This window comes from Helianthus annuus, chromosome 3, assembly GCF_002127325.2.
Source record: "Helianthus annuus cultivar XRQ/B chromosome 3, HanXRQr2.0-SUNRISE, whole genome shotgun sequence".
Classification (NCBI taxonomy): Eukaryota; Viridiplantae; Streptophyta; class Magnoliopsida; order Asterales; family Asteraceae; genus Helianthus; species Helianthus annuus.
In genome coordinates, this window is record NC_035435.2 from 120,500,029 (window position 1) to 120,515,381 (window position 15,353).

The 15,353-nt window shown below is 32.9% G+C and overlaps 1 long non-coding RNA gene across 1 annotated transcript; it reads right to left on the reverse strand.

Moving 5' to 3' along the window:
- Positions 1–14,160: 14,160 nt before the first annotated feature.
- LOC110903302 lies at positions 14,161–14,941 on the reverse strand. Its single transcript, XR_002571833.1, has 2 exons — positions 14,873–14,941; positions 14,161–14,230 (listed from the first exon to the last, which is right to left on the reverse strand). It is a non-coding gene; the product is annotated as an uncharacterized LOC110903302 (long non-coding RNA).
- Positions 14,942–15,353: the final 412 nt, after the last annotated feature.

Below are 15,353 nucleotides of genomic sequence, written 5' to 3' on the forward strand. Positions count from 1 at the left end.
CTACTTTTTGAAGCCAAAAAAAAAAAAATTAAAAATCTTAATTTTTTTGACCACTAAAAGTAGCGATTTGAGCATAAAAAATATTAAAAAAAAATTTAGATTTTTTTTTTATTTTTTTAGATTTTTTGGGGGTTTAGTTTTTAGCATTTTAGCTTTGGGGGGGGGGGGGGATGGGGGGAGGGGGGGTTTAGGTTTTTGGGGGGTGGGGGAGGGGGTTTAGGTTTTTTTTTTTTTTTTTTTTTTGGGGGGGGGGTTAGTTTTTTTTTAGGTTTTTGGGGGGTTTTAGTTTTTAACATTTAGCTTGGGGGGGGGTTTAGGTTTTTTTTTTGGGGGGGATTTAGGTTTTTTTTTTGGTTTTTTAAGCTATTTTAGGTTGTGTTCACATTGGTTCTCGCGGTTCTCACAATAAATGGAGTTCTCGCATGAGCCCCTCCATATATATATATATATATATATATATATATATATATATATATATATATAAGGGAAATTCAAATGAAAACCAATAGTTATTGTGAAAACTCGAAAACTAATTAAAAAGGCCAAAAAAACATACCAAATTTTTTTTTGCATACCAATTTTCGCAGGTTTATATATATATATATATATATAAGAGTTAATTACATAGTTAGTCCTTGTGATTTGCACAAAATAACGTAATTAGGTACTAATAGTTTAAAATCACCTTCTAGGGTATTAACTTCTCATTTTGTAACGTTTAGAGGTATTAACTTCTAGGGTATTACCATGGTTAGTCCCTGTGGTTTGCACAAAATAACATACTTAGGTAGTAATAGAATGTGATTTTAAACCTACAAATAACGTTAATACCTCGAAACGTTACAAAATAAAAAGTTAATACCCTAGAATGTGATTTTAAACTATTAGTACCTAAGTATGTTATTTTGTGCAAACCACAAGGACTAACTATGTAATTAACTCTATATATAATTCAAAAATTTTTTTTGTAGTGCACATGTGTAATACTACACATGTGTACTACAAATTTTTTTTTTTGAAAAAAAGTTTTTTTTATATATAAAAACCTGCAATTTTTATAAAAAAAATTGAAAAAACAAATTTTTTTGTTGTGTTTTTTAGGATTTTTTTAGTTAGTTTTCGAGTTTTCACAATAAAAGTGGTTTTCATTTGAACCATCCCAAATATATATATATATAGTGGGAGGTTCAAATGAGAAGAATTTTTTTGTAAGAATAAAAAGTACAAGTTTTAAACCAATAGAAATGCTCCATTTACTTCATTTAATATGTGTATTTAATATTATTAAAAAGGGCATATGGGTAAATTTAAAATTGTAGTTAATTAGCTAATTAATTAAACTTGTAACTCACTTTTAATTATACTCTTTTCAAGATAAAATAATTTATGGTGAAAGACAATTTTCAACACGTGTAGGATAAATTTCAGTATGTGTAGGATAAATTTTGAAATGTGTATGAAACATTTAGATATGCGTAGGGTAAATTCCGGTAAGTGTAAGATATATGTAAGATATTTTTTGAAATGTGTAGGATAATTTTTGTTTTTTTTTTCTTTATTAATGAGAGATAACATAATTAATGGGAGGAGTTATAAACTATTTAATGTTTTACCATTATGCCCTTTCTTCTTTTTCTTCTCACATTAAATTTCTTCTCAAATGAACCTTCCCTTATATATATATATATATATATATATATATATATATATATATATATATATATATATATATATATATATATATATATATATATATATATATATATATATATATATATAGGGGAAGGATGTATAGAAAACTTATTTGTGCTAAGAAAACCTAGGAAACCCAATCTATAACCATTGATCAAGATCATCCAATGGCTCATAAATTTTGAAGCCTTTTTGAATTAAATTAAATAGAATGATGAGGTCAACAAAAGTACTTGAAGGGCATATAGGTAAAATCAACTATAATATTAGTACATTATATATATATATATTATATTAATAATGATTTGGCATGCATGAAAGGAGATGAAAGGAGACACACGAATATCAATGAGAAGTAATCAAAACCCCAACCTCATTTCAAACATTTCAAAAGTCTCAACCAAAATTCATCTCTTTCTCTCTCAAAGACATTCGATCTTCCCAAAACCCACCGGAGAAGAAAAGGGGCACCGGAGAATATAATCTGATCGGAGAAGAAAGTCTCGCCGGAGAAGAATAAAAAGGTGCTACGGTGAATCGCAAAACAAAATAAAACCAAGGTGCGGCGGTGAATGGAAATCCCTAGATATGAGATCAACATTTCAGTTGTTATCGTCCGGTAAAAGTCGCTGGAAATGGAAGAAAGCAAGAACCAAGTGCAGAAGCAAGTAAGTTTCATTCGGTTTTTTATCAGTAGGTGTTTTGATCGGTGATGATTTTTGTTTTTTTTTTCCGATCGGTAGGTGTTTTGATCGAATAAATGTTGGGTTTTCTGTTTTTGTCCGATCGATCGGTGTTTTGGTCCGATCGGTGTGTGATTTGATCAGTGAAGATTTTTGTTCTGAATGAGACTAGAAAGTGTTAATGTTGGTTTTTATGTTTTTTTTCCAATCGGTAGGTGTTTTTTGGTAGAAACTGTCTCGGGTTAATGTTGGTTTTAATGTTGGTTGAATGAGACTATGAACTGTTAGTTATTTTGAGTAGAAACTGTCTCGGGTTATTTATTTATTTTTTTTTGGATTGCCAACTTGCCAACTGCACGTTAAAACTATTGATTTGTAACAATAATTTGGTGGTTCGGCAGTGTGTGGGATTGATTTGTAACAATAATTTGGTGGTTCGGTCGTGTATGGGTAGGTTAAAGTTACGTGACGGGAACATCGGCGAGTTCAAGAGGTAGGTGTTTTATCGAAATTAGGTAACATGTGTTAAACCTACCTTGTTTTTATCGAAAACAAATTAGGTAAACCTATCTTATTAGGGTTCGATGTGTTAAACATCTGTAAACATATTATCGTAACATGTGTTAAACCCGTCTTATTTTTATCAAATTAGGTAACATGTGTTAAACCTGTCTTATATTTTTATCAAAAACATATTAGGTAACATGTGTTAGACCTGCCTTGTTTTTTTGTCAAAAACAAATTGGGTAAACCTCTGCTATTAGGGTACAAGTCTAAGGGCTCAAAAGCATATAAATATATTAGCGTAACATGTGTTAAACCTGTATGATATTAGGGTACAAGTCAACGGACTCAAAAGCATATAAACATATTAGCGTAACATGTGTTAAACCTTCTTATTAAGGTACCATGTGTTAAACCTCCCTGATTAGGTAAACATATTAGTGTAACATGTGTTAAACCTGTCTCATTTTTATCAAATGATGTAACATGTGTTAAACCTGTCTTATTACTATGTGTTAAACCTCTCCTATCAGGTAAACATGTTAGTGTAACATGTGTTACACCTGCCTTATTTTTATCAAATTATGTAACATGTGTTAAACCTGTATTATTTTTATTAGATAAGTTAACATGTGTTAAGCTCTCATATTTTTTCCAAGTTATCTAACAAGTGTTAAACTTGTCTTATTTTTATAAAAATAGGTAACATATGTTAAACCTGACTTTATTTTATCAAAAAACATACTAGGTAACCTGTTTTATTTTTATGAAATTAAGTAACATGTGTTAAACCTGTTTTATTTGCAGCAACAAAGAGAGTAACAAGATCGCAAACTGGTAAGATACCGAAAAAGCAAAAGAAAGTAGACGAAGAAACGGACGATGAATGGGATGAAGAAAGAGAAGAAGCTGAAGGGGAGGTCGTGTGTAGGTTGAGGAAAAAGTCGAAGCGTGATAATTGGCCAGGGCTTAGAATGAGATCATCACCAATCCAACTGGCCCGATGCATTAACGTGCTGTCATTCGAACAAAGAATGGCAGTAAAAGAAATGGGATTTGGTTTTTGTAACTATTGTAGTCACCACGAATTTTGTTTATTTTAAATTATGGCTATAACCCAAAATACAATATGACCATTCCGGTCTTCTCTGTAATATGTTGTAACTATCGTAGTCACCACGAATGTTGTTTATTTTAAACAGTTATGGTGGGAAATGTATTTGGTTACCACTTATCAGTTAACATGTGTTATTAGTTAACATGTGTTTTTAGTTACCAATTGTAAGAAAAGTAGTAGACGAGCATTGGGTGGTGAACATACTGTTTCAATTGTAACCTGTGATACTCATTAACAAGTGTAACGTGTGTTACACAGGATGAAGTAGAAAACAAGGTACATACGTTTACTGTTACTTGAAAACAATAAGCAATTGTAACATGTGTTACACATCTTACGTAAGTATACGCAGTACATGGTGGAACATGTAAAGTAACATGTGTTACATATGATGTAGTGAATAAAAAACAAGGCACATATATAGTGAATAACATCCGTATAGATGTAACACGAGTATATGCACCACAAAAACATACGCATGTTACATGTGTGTATGAAACACACTTGGTATATATAAAACACTTAGTATATGTAACGTGTATACATCCAAACATGCTAGTACATGTGATTTGTAACACACGTTACAAAAGTATATGCAACACATGGGCATCATTGTCATCTAATATGATCGAAGTAATCGCATAAAAGCAGTGTGTAACACAAGTAATACATGATCATTTGATTGGTTATCGAATTGGTTACAGGGGTGCACCCTTTAAAAAAACAAAAATAGGTCGTTAAACATAAAAAGTGGTAAAGGTAACATATAAAAGTGGTACCATACACAAGAATATACACATCTAGTAAAACAAGTTATGAGCAACCATGCCATTGTCAAATTACAACCAAAATACATGTTGAAACACGAGCGGGATGTTGTTTACGTTTCACATAAAACGTACATTCATTAAACTAAGTAACGAGGAACATACTGAGCTTCACCAATCAACTTCCAAAATGTAGCTTACCTAAACAAAAACAACCATTGGAAATTGTGTGTTACACACGTAACACATGTTACAACTACCTATTGTTTTGAAGTAATAATGAAAAAAGATATATTTACTGTTACTTCAAACAATAAGCAATTGTAACATGTGTTACACATCTTAGGAAAGATTGTAATATAAAAGCTACATGTGTAACACATGTTACAACTGCCTATTGTTTTAAAGTAACAATGAAGGAATCTTTTTTTAGAACATTATGCAGGTACATGTAAGAATGCCTATTGCTACTTCAAAACATTAGATAATTCTAACATCTTTAACACATCTTAGAAGGCTCACATGTAAAGGTGTAAGAAATGTAAAAAATGCAGATCTGTAACACATGTTACAAATGCTTATTATTTTGAAGTAACAGCAAAGATATCTTTTTTCACAACCATTTATCTTAATAGTTAGATGTGTAACACATGTAATACGCCTAACGTTTGTTAGGAGACATTGTAAGACAAGAGCTACATGTGTAACACATGTTACAACTGCCTAATGTTTTGAAATAAGAAAAAAAGAATCTTTTTAAAATGCCTATTGTTACTTCAAAACAATTGACAATTTTAACATGTGTAACACATCTTAGAGGGTGGGCGGTTAGCACAAAATCATGTTACATGTCGGGGGTAACACATGTAACAAGTATCAGAACTCAAAATAAAATGCATATTCTTATTTGAACCCTTAACATTATCCAGATACATGTCACAATGCCTGTTGTTATTTGAAAAAGATAGACAATTTTAAGATGTGTAACACATGTTACAACTACCTATTGTTTTGAAGTAACAAAGAAAAAAGATATCTTTACTGTTACTTCAAAACAATAAGCAATTGTAGCATGTGTTACACATATTAGGAAAGATTGTAATATAAGAGCTACATGTATAACACATGTTACAACTACCTATTCTTATTTGGAAAACCTTGTCATAAGGGCTACATTTTGTAACACATGTTACATGTTACATGTGTACGTGTTACGTTGATCAATGCATATAAGACTTGTAAACAATGCATATTTTTTTTTTAAAAAATACAAACGTAAAAGTAATTTTATTGAAGTGCTAACACTTTTATTGGAGTGCTAACACATGTTACAATGTTACGAATGAATATTTTTCAAAAATATTTATGGTTTCATGCTGCCAAAAAGGTTAAAGATAACCTTCATGAACATCAAGTCCGGTTAGCTGGAATTTCCCTCTGTTGTTAGCTCGTGCGCGTAGCGGTGATTCCTCGTCATACTCATCACTCCACATACCTGAAAATCGAGTTTGCACCGGTAGTTAGAAAAACAAGAATAAGGTATTTTTTTTAGAAAAAAAAAAAGCTTTTAAATCTAAATGTTAAAACCTTCTTCATTTGGTGAAAACATCTGAAAGTGAGACTGTTGAAGTCCTACCTCTGGCTGCATGTTCTCATCTCTAATATGTTCAACACCTGATTATACAATAAATCATAAACTTGTATAGTAATGGGTTTCAAACACTAACAAAACAAAAAGAAAATACAAATTGGTTGCTTGGGTGTGCAAGATATTAAAAAAATGTGAAAAAACTTCAAATAAGTTAAACAAAAGGATCCAAAATAAATCATCTACTCCCCAACACCAACAAACATGTAAATGGCAGGGTGTTCAAGATTGACTCATAAAAAATGAAGAACAGGAACCAAAAGAAGATGATTACCCAGAAAAGAAGATGAATGACTTCTAAAAAAATAAGAACATGAACAAAAAAAAAACATGATTGTCTTCTAAAAAAAAGAGAACAAATTTTTGATTCATTCACATACCTGAAGAACTGATGCCTGCTGGAAGTAAACCGCCGGTCATTCATCATCGATGAAGTTGTTTCGGAATACACGACTAGAAGTAAACCGCCGGTCATTCATCATTGAAGAAGAAAAGAATGGAGGATAAAGAAGGAAGAAAGAAATGGAAGTTCCGTATACATTTTTTGGTTTAAAAAGGTGATGAGTTGATGGGTAATAAATGTGACTTGATGGGATGGGGAAGAGGGTGATGTGATGGCTTGAACAAATGACCAATTTGCCATTTTAACATGTGTTTTAAAGATATGATGTGGATCAATCTTGTCCACACAATTCAGGTTTCCCAAGTTTTCTAGATTAAATGGGTTTTCCATAGATACTTACATTATATATATATATATATATATATATATATAGAATAAGTATAATGTACAAAAGGCCTTATCCTACATTATCGTACGCGACAAAGGATATAACGTGCGTAATTACATTTTTGAGCAAAATAACGTGCGTTATTTTTGGTTCCAAGCGTGATTTTCCCAAAAAAACCAACCCCCATGCGTGATTACATGTCCAAAGCGTGATTACATGTCCAAAGCGTGATTACATGTCCAAAGCGTGATTATTCCCCTGATCGGACGGTTGGAAGCGTAGCGTACGTGAAGTTTGATAAGCCCTTTTGTATGTTAACCTACCCCTATATATATATATATATATATATATATATATATATATATATATATATATATATATATATATATATATATGGGAGGGTTATCTTTAGACGCTAAATATTACGAGAACCTTGAGAACAAATGAGAAAACCAATCAAAACCAATTTTTTTAATACAAACCTCAATGTAATTAAAATACAACATCAGAAAAAGAATTTACAATATCAAATAATTCATTTCTCCTCTCAAAATCACTCTTAGTAAAATTTTTACACATGTGTAAATTTGTTAAATACAACAAACTTACACATTTGTAAATGATAAAACTTACACATGTGTAAATTTTCAATATTTACGAATACATGTATATTTAATTTTTAACATTGTATTCGAATAATAATGACATGTGTTAAAAAAAATTCGAATTTGAATTGTTTTTTATCAAGTTCTCGCGGTTTTTCCATTCGTTCTCACGGTTCTCACAATATTTAGCGTTCTCATTTATTCCTTTCCACATATATATACATATATATATATATATATATAGGGTTAGGTTAACGTACAAATACCCTTGTCGTACATTACGTACGCGGTCATCTCAGCCGTCAGATCTTCATCCCACATTGAAATCGCATGTTGGTTTTTTGTAACAATTTCGCATGTTGGTTTTTTAACATGCGATTTCATCAAAATTACCACATGCGAAATTGTTACAAAAAACCAACATGCGATTTTATCAAAATTATCACATGCGAAATTGTTACAAAAAACCAACATGCGATTTCATCAAAATTATCACATGAGATTTCATCCATGCTATTTTATAACATGCGATTTCACATCGCGTACGTTAAGCCATTTTGTACAATACACTTTTTCTATATATATATATATATACATATATATATAGGGAGGGGCTCATGCAAGAACTCCATTTATTGTGAGAACCGCGAGAACCAATGTGAACACAACCTAAAATAGCTAAAAAGACCTACCCCCCCCCCCCAAAAAAAAAAAAAACCTAACCCCCCCAAGCTAACCCCCCCCCCTCCCCAAGCTAAATGCTAAAAAGTAAAACCCCCAAAAACCTAAAAAAAACCTAACCCCCCCCCCCCCCCAAAAAAAAAAAAACCTAAACCCCCCACCCCCTCCCCCAAGCTAAAATGCTAAAAACTAAACCCCCAAAAAACCTAAAAAAATCTAAAAAAATAAAAAATCTAATTCTTTTTAATATTTTTTATGCTCAAATCGCTACTTTTAGTGGCAAAAAAAAATTTAAAAAAAAATTAATTTTTTTTGTGGCTTCGAAAAGTAGCGATTTTTATATAAAAAATATTAAAAAAAAATTTGTGTGATTTTTAGCTATTTTTAGGCATTTTTGGTTGTGTTCACATTGGTTCTTGCGGTTCTCGCAATAAGAGGTGGTTCTCGCATGATCTTCTCCCTATATATATATATATATATATAGGGAGCCGCTAAAATAGAAGCCATCCCCAGTTGTAAGAACCGCGAGAACAACTATCAACCAATCAGAATAAGGGGTAATTTGGTCATTTACTTCAAATGTCCAATCTCTATCTCTCTCTTCATTTAATGATCTCTTATTCTCTCTCTATTAAATCAAATCTGCTTTCTCTCTCTATTAATTCAAATGTGCTTTCTCTCTCTATTCGGATCTCGAAAATAATTTTGTATACATTCAAAGTATGCTTTCTCTCTCTCTCTCTCAGATCTTGAAGATCAAGTCTGCAAATGCCCCTTTTCTTTTGATTCACGGCGACCTCCACCGTCACCTCTTCCGCCACCACCTATTCAGGTCACCCACACCCACACCCCTATCACCCCTGACGGCGGCGCCCCCTCGTTTCTCCGGCGACGGTGATGCCAAACGTCCCCTCATGCCCACCGGCAACCGGCTTTGTGAACCGGTGTTTTGAGCTTCTGACTGTTCGCAGTGGTGTAGCGGTGGGGGAGATGATTTTGCGGTGGGTTTGGTGGGTGTGGTGGCAGTGGTTGATGTCGACGTCTCCGATGTTGGGTTTTGACGCCGACGGCTCCGATGTTGGGGGTTGATGTCGACGGTGGGTGAAGGGCGGTGATGGTGGTGTGTTATTGAATCCGATGGTATTTTGGTATGTTGGGGGTTTTATTTGTGTGTGTCTTGAATCTGATGGCGGTGTGTTCTTGAATCTGATGGGTTTTTGCTATGTTGGGGGTTTTGATATGTGTTCTTTGATCTCTATTTTGATTTGTTATGATTTGGTATGTTGGGGGTTTTTGATTTGTGTTCTTGAATCTGATGGTTTTTTGGTATGTTGGGGGTTTTGATTTGTGTTATTTGAATATGTGGGTTTTGATACGGTCGATTGGGTGGCGATGATGCAAAAAAAAAAAAAAAAAACGCAGATTTTGATGACGATGGCGCGGCAAGGACGACAGAGGGTAGGTTTTTTGAACCTCCAACCCCACTTTTGCAGCCTTTTGATTATCGGAAAATCTGAGCCAAACCCCGTTTTTTTTAGAGATACACATTGTTTTGATGTTGTTGGTTTTTTATTCTCCCCCCAGTCGATGATATAACAATATATCTGAGACACCTCCCGAGTTCGCGATTTCTGGGTGCGTTCGTTTTTGCGTAAAAAAGTTTTTGTAAAAAAAAAGTTAAATCGTAAACTTTTTAACGTAAAACATAATCTTTTTAACGTAAAACGTAAAAACGTAAAACGTAATAAGTTTAACGTAAAATGTAAAACGTAAAAAGTTTAATGTAAAACGTAAATCGTAAAAAGTTTAACGTAAAACGTAAAAACGTAAATCGTAAAACATTTAATGTAAAACGTAAAAAGCTTAACACAAAACGTAAAACGTAAAAAGTTTAACGTAAAACGTAAAGTTTTTAACGTAAAACGTAAAAAGTTTAACGTCAAACGTAAAAAGGTTAACGTAAAAACGTAAACCGTAAAAACGTAAAACGTAAAAAGTTTAACATCAAACGTAAAACGTAAAAAGTTTAACGTAAAACGTAAAACGTAAAAATCTGTTAAAAAATCTGATTTTGAAAATGCTTAATAAAAAAATTATTTTTAAAAAATAAAAATTAATATAATAATACAAAAAGTAATAAAAAAACAATAAAGACAAAAAGACAAAATAGAGTAATTTACTAAAATACCCTTTTGGATTAAAATATTAAAGACATAATAAAACAAAAAATACTTAATATTATTTTTAAATACTTTTAATCTCATCCATCCATCTTCTTGATCTAATGGCTAGAAAGTGGTTCTCATGGTTTTTACAACTGGAGGTGGTTTTCATTTTAGCGCTCCCCTATATATATATATATATATAGGGTAATGCTCTATAAAAAACCCTTGAATTTAAGAAAACTTTGCAAACCCAATGCATGGTCTAGATTTTGCCACGTGTCCATAGTAAATATCATATTCTTTTTGTCCTTGAGGGCATTATGGTATTTTCACATCTATCTTAGATATCTTCCCCTATTTGATTTGACAATAATTAATACCCATCACATCCAAATCTACTTTCAAAACCCAAGATCCACCATTCAAAACCTCCATTTTTTCATTAACTTCATCTCTGTGTTTCAAGATCCACCCTTTCAAGACCTCCATTTTCCATTAACTCCATATCTGTTTCAAGTTCTACACAAGATCCATTTCCATGAACTTCATTTCGGTTTCAAGATCCCCACTGACGGGAACGTCATTCACAACGAGTTCCCTACTGACGAGGACAAGAATGATCAAGGTTTTTCATCCTTTTTCTATGGGTTCGAGTTTTTTTTTCCTTTTTTACACCCCTAATTCAACTTTACATGTTAATTTCTTAAAAGAAATCGAAGAACCAAGATACTGTCGAAGAATCAAGATCCTGTCAATAATAAGTTGGTTTTGATTTTTAATTGTCATTTACTTTGATTTTCGTTCTTCACAATTGGTTTTATTTTTTCCAGAATTAAGAATGTTGCCAAAAGATTAATTATTTTTCAATACCATTGATTATTGTTTCAAAAAAAAAAAGAATGACGTTTATAGGTAATAAATTTCAATACTATTGATTTTAGTTTGGTTTTCATTCTTCTGGTGTTTATAAATTTTGATTTTGATTCATGGATTACTTGTTTTGGTTTCAAACTTGTATGATTTTGATCCATGGATTAGTTATTTTTGTGTTAAAAAAATGTGTTTGTTGGTTTGGGGATTTTGATCTGAACAGTAACTGTTTTTTTGTTGGTTTGGTTGCCTTGTTTGGTGCTTTTTGATCTGAATAGTAACTGTTTTTTGTTGGTTAGGTTGCTTTTGTTTTGGGCTTTTGATCTTAATAGTAACTGTTTTTGTGCGTTATAGTATAGAAACATACCCATAACATGTGTTAATCCCCTGTTAGAATGATAACAGACCAATAAAGATATTCAATTGACAAGCTGGATGGATGTAGGCGACGCTAATGCGGGGGCATGTGTTAAAAAAGATATTCAATAGGTCACATTTTTTGGGAAGGAACTCTTCGTTCATTTATAACATGTGTTAGTGGTTCATGCTGTAACAGAACTCCATGATGTAACCTGACATGTGTTCATGTATAACGTGTGTTAAGCCCCTGATAGAATGATATATAACGTGTGTTAACCTTTGCTAATTTAAAAAGTATGTACAAAGGACAAAAAGAACATGATTACTTCTTTGACCATGTGGATAAATGTAGACCATGTATTTTATTTCATTTGACTAGATTGACATTCGAAATCATTGTAAAATTCTATGAAGCCAAACATCAACCATTGATTATGTTTTATTAACTAGATCTATGGTTGTCATTTAATTGGTATATTTATAACATTTAAATAAACCAGTAGTTCAAAAGCAAACATCCTGAACCATGGCCCCAACATGGTACAAACACACAAAACTTTTATTTGTAGTTTTCCAAACAGAGATTCCTGCATTTGTTTTTTATTTTGCTGAGTGTACAACAATGATGAAATTACGTAGGGGATGACTGAGTACGAGTGCAAAAGCAGCAACATTTGAGAATGGCACATGGTACACACAAACAAAAATATAACGTGTGTAACATATGTGTTTTCATTAACATGTGTTAAGTTCCCGATATACACGAAATATAACGTGTGTTAACATGTGCAGCCAGCAGGAGGATGGCATGTAAATGTGCAATATGATTAGCGGATCACGTATTGTAACACATTTATAGGTAGCTTGGGAATAAATAAAATGAAACGCCTGGAAAAATGAATTTCCCTAGTAGTACCAGGGGATAGTTGGTGGCTCTTGTGTTAGTGGTTCATGTGTATAACGTGTGTTAACATGTACAGACAGCAGGAGGATGGCAGGTAACGTGAAATATGAATAGCGGACCATGTATGGTAACTCATGTATAGGTAACTTGGGAATAAATAAAATGAAACGCAGTAATTTTTCCTTCGATGGACAATGACTTTCAGGGGATATTTGGTGGTTCATGTTTTACTGGTACGTGTGTATAAATTCTTAGGTGGTTCATGTGTTACTGGTACGTGTTGTTGAATCCAAAAAATATCATTTTTGTTTCTCTAAGGCTGAATGGATCGCACGATGGAAAAATGACTGCCCCCAATAGTTGGTCAGATACTAACATGTGTTAGTGTACATGTAAGGTCACATTTGTCATCATTAACATGTGTTACGTTTATGTCAGCGTTTGTTTTCACATTTGTTTTCATTAACATCCGGAACATATGATATATAACGTTTGTTAACATGTCAGCATGCGTAAAAAACGGGTGACTCCAACACAAAACATTTTTATTGGTGAGTTTACAACAAAAATGGATGCATAGAGCCCAATAGTAACACAAATATCCTTTTTTGCTTGTTGGTGAGTCTCATGGCGGACTAAGAAGGGATGGAGCTTCCGTTGACGGTCTGTCTTTGCTGTTTATCTGCTAAATTTGCTGACTCGTCCTTTGCATGAAATTTGTAAGTCAACAGGAGTACCAATGACATTGTGATGACCCCATTTGAAGAGCACGGGACATTTATACGCAAATTCGTGTCCTATACGGGGTGTGCTCGGGTTGTGAACGAATTGCTTGGTAGTGAATTACAACACGTGTGGCCACCGAAACATAAGAATATATAGGTAAATGTGTTAAAGATTAATGTACTGGTAAATTTGTCAAAAGTTAGATTGCCTAGAAGCAAGTTACTATATTACGTGAGATAACAAACGTGTGTTAAGGCCCTATTAACACCAATACTCATAGAATGGATGCATGTATGTCGAAAGAAAAAAGTTTCTTTTATACATAACATGTGTTAGAGATTAATGTACTGGTACACTTGTAAAAAGCTACAGTGCCTACAAGCAAGTTACACACAAAATGGATGCATAGAGCCCAAAAGCAACCCAACTATGCTGAGGTCGACTTCAAGGCAGAAGTTCGGGAGGCCAGAACATTTTTAACAGCACGTCCTAGATCAAATAATAAGAGTCTCACATTACATATTACTAGTAACCAAGGTTAACACACGTTATATATCATTCTAACAGTGGCTTAACACAAGTTATACATGAACAGATGTCAGGTTACATCATGGTGTTCTGTTACAGCATGAACCACTAACACATGTTATAAATGAACGAAGAGTTCCTTCCCAAAAAAATGTGACCTACTGAATATCTTTTTTTAACACATGTCCCCGCATTAACGTCGCCTACATCCATCCAGCTTGTCGATTGAATATCTTTATTGGTCTGTTTCTGTAAGGCAACACACGTTATATATCATTATAACAGGGGATTAACACATGTTATGGGTCTGTTTCTGTACTATAACGCACAAAAACAGTTACTATTCAGATCAAAAGCCCAAAACAAAGCAACCTAATCAACAAAAAACAGTTACTATTCAGATCAAAAAGCACCAAACAAGGCAACCAAACCAACAAAAAAACAGTTACTGTTCAGATCAAAATCCCCAAACCACCAAACACATTTTTTTAACACAAAAATAACTAATCCATGGATCAAAATCAAACGAGTTTGAAACCAAAACAAGTAATCCATGAATCAAAATTTATAAACACCAGAAGAATGAAAACCAAACTAAAATCAATAGTATTGAAATTTATTACCTATAAATGTCATTCTTTTTTTTTTTGAAACAATAATCAATGATATTGAAAAATAATTAATCTTTTGGCAACATTCTTAATTCTGGAAAAAATAAAACCAATTTTGAAGAACGAAAATCAAAGTAAATGACAATTAAAAATGAAAACCAACTTATTATTGACAGGATCTTGGTTCTTCGATTCTTCGGCAGTATCTTGGTCCAAGTTTTCTATTGAAAATGAATATAACTGAAAGCATATTGAACCAAATTGGAAAATAGTAAATTACCAAGAGCAATTAGACCGAGAGGAGAGAGAGCACCGGAGAAGAAGTCCGGTGAGTTTCGCTGGAGAAGGTTGTTGCTGGTGGTGGTTGTTTATTGAGGAGAGAGAGGGCTGGAGAAGAAGTCCGGTGAGTTTCGCCAGAGAAGGTGGTTGCTGGTGCTGGTTGTTTGTTTCTCCTGGAGAAGGTGGTTGCTGGTGGTGGTTGTTTCTCATGTTTGTTTGTCTTCAAGATTGGGGTAGAAGAAATGAGAAAGAGAAAGAGGAGGAGTGTTATGGTGATTGATTGCACTGATAGTACTTCCAATTCAAAAGGTGATTCTTCACTACCCAAAATGCCCTTATAATTGTACCAGCATGGAGTATTTTAATGTTTTAAATGCTAAAAGTTGTCTAAACAAATCATGACCCTTAATCTATTAAGATGAAACAAGATGAATGGACCACATAGAGTTTCCAAAGTTTTTTAAAAAAGATGGGGTTTCTTA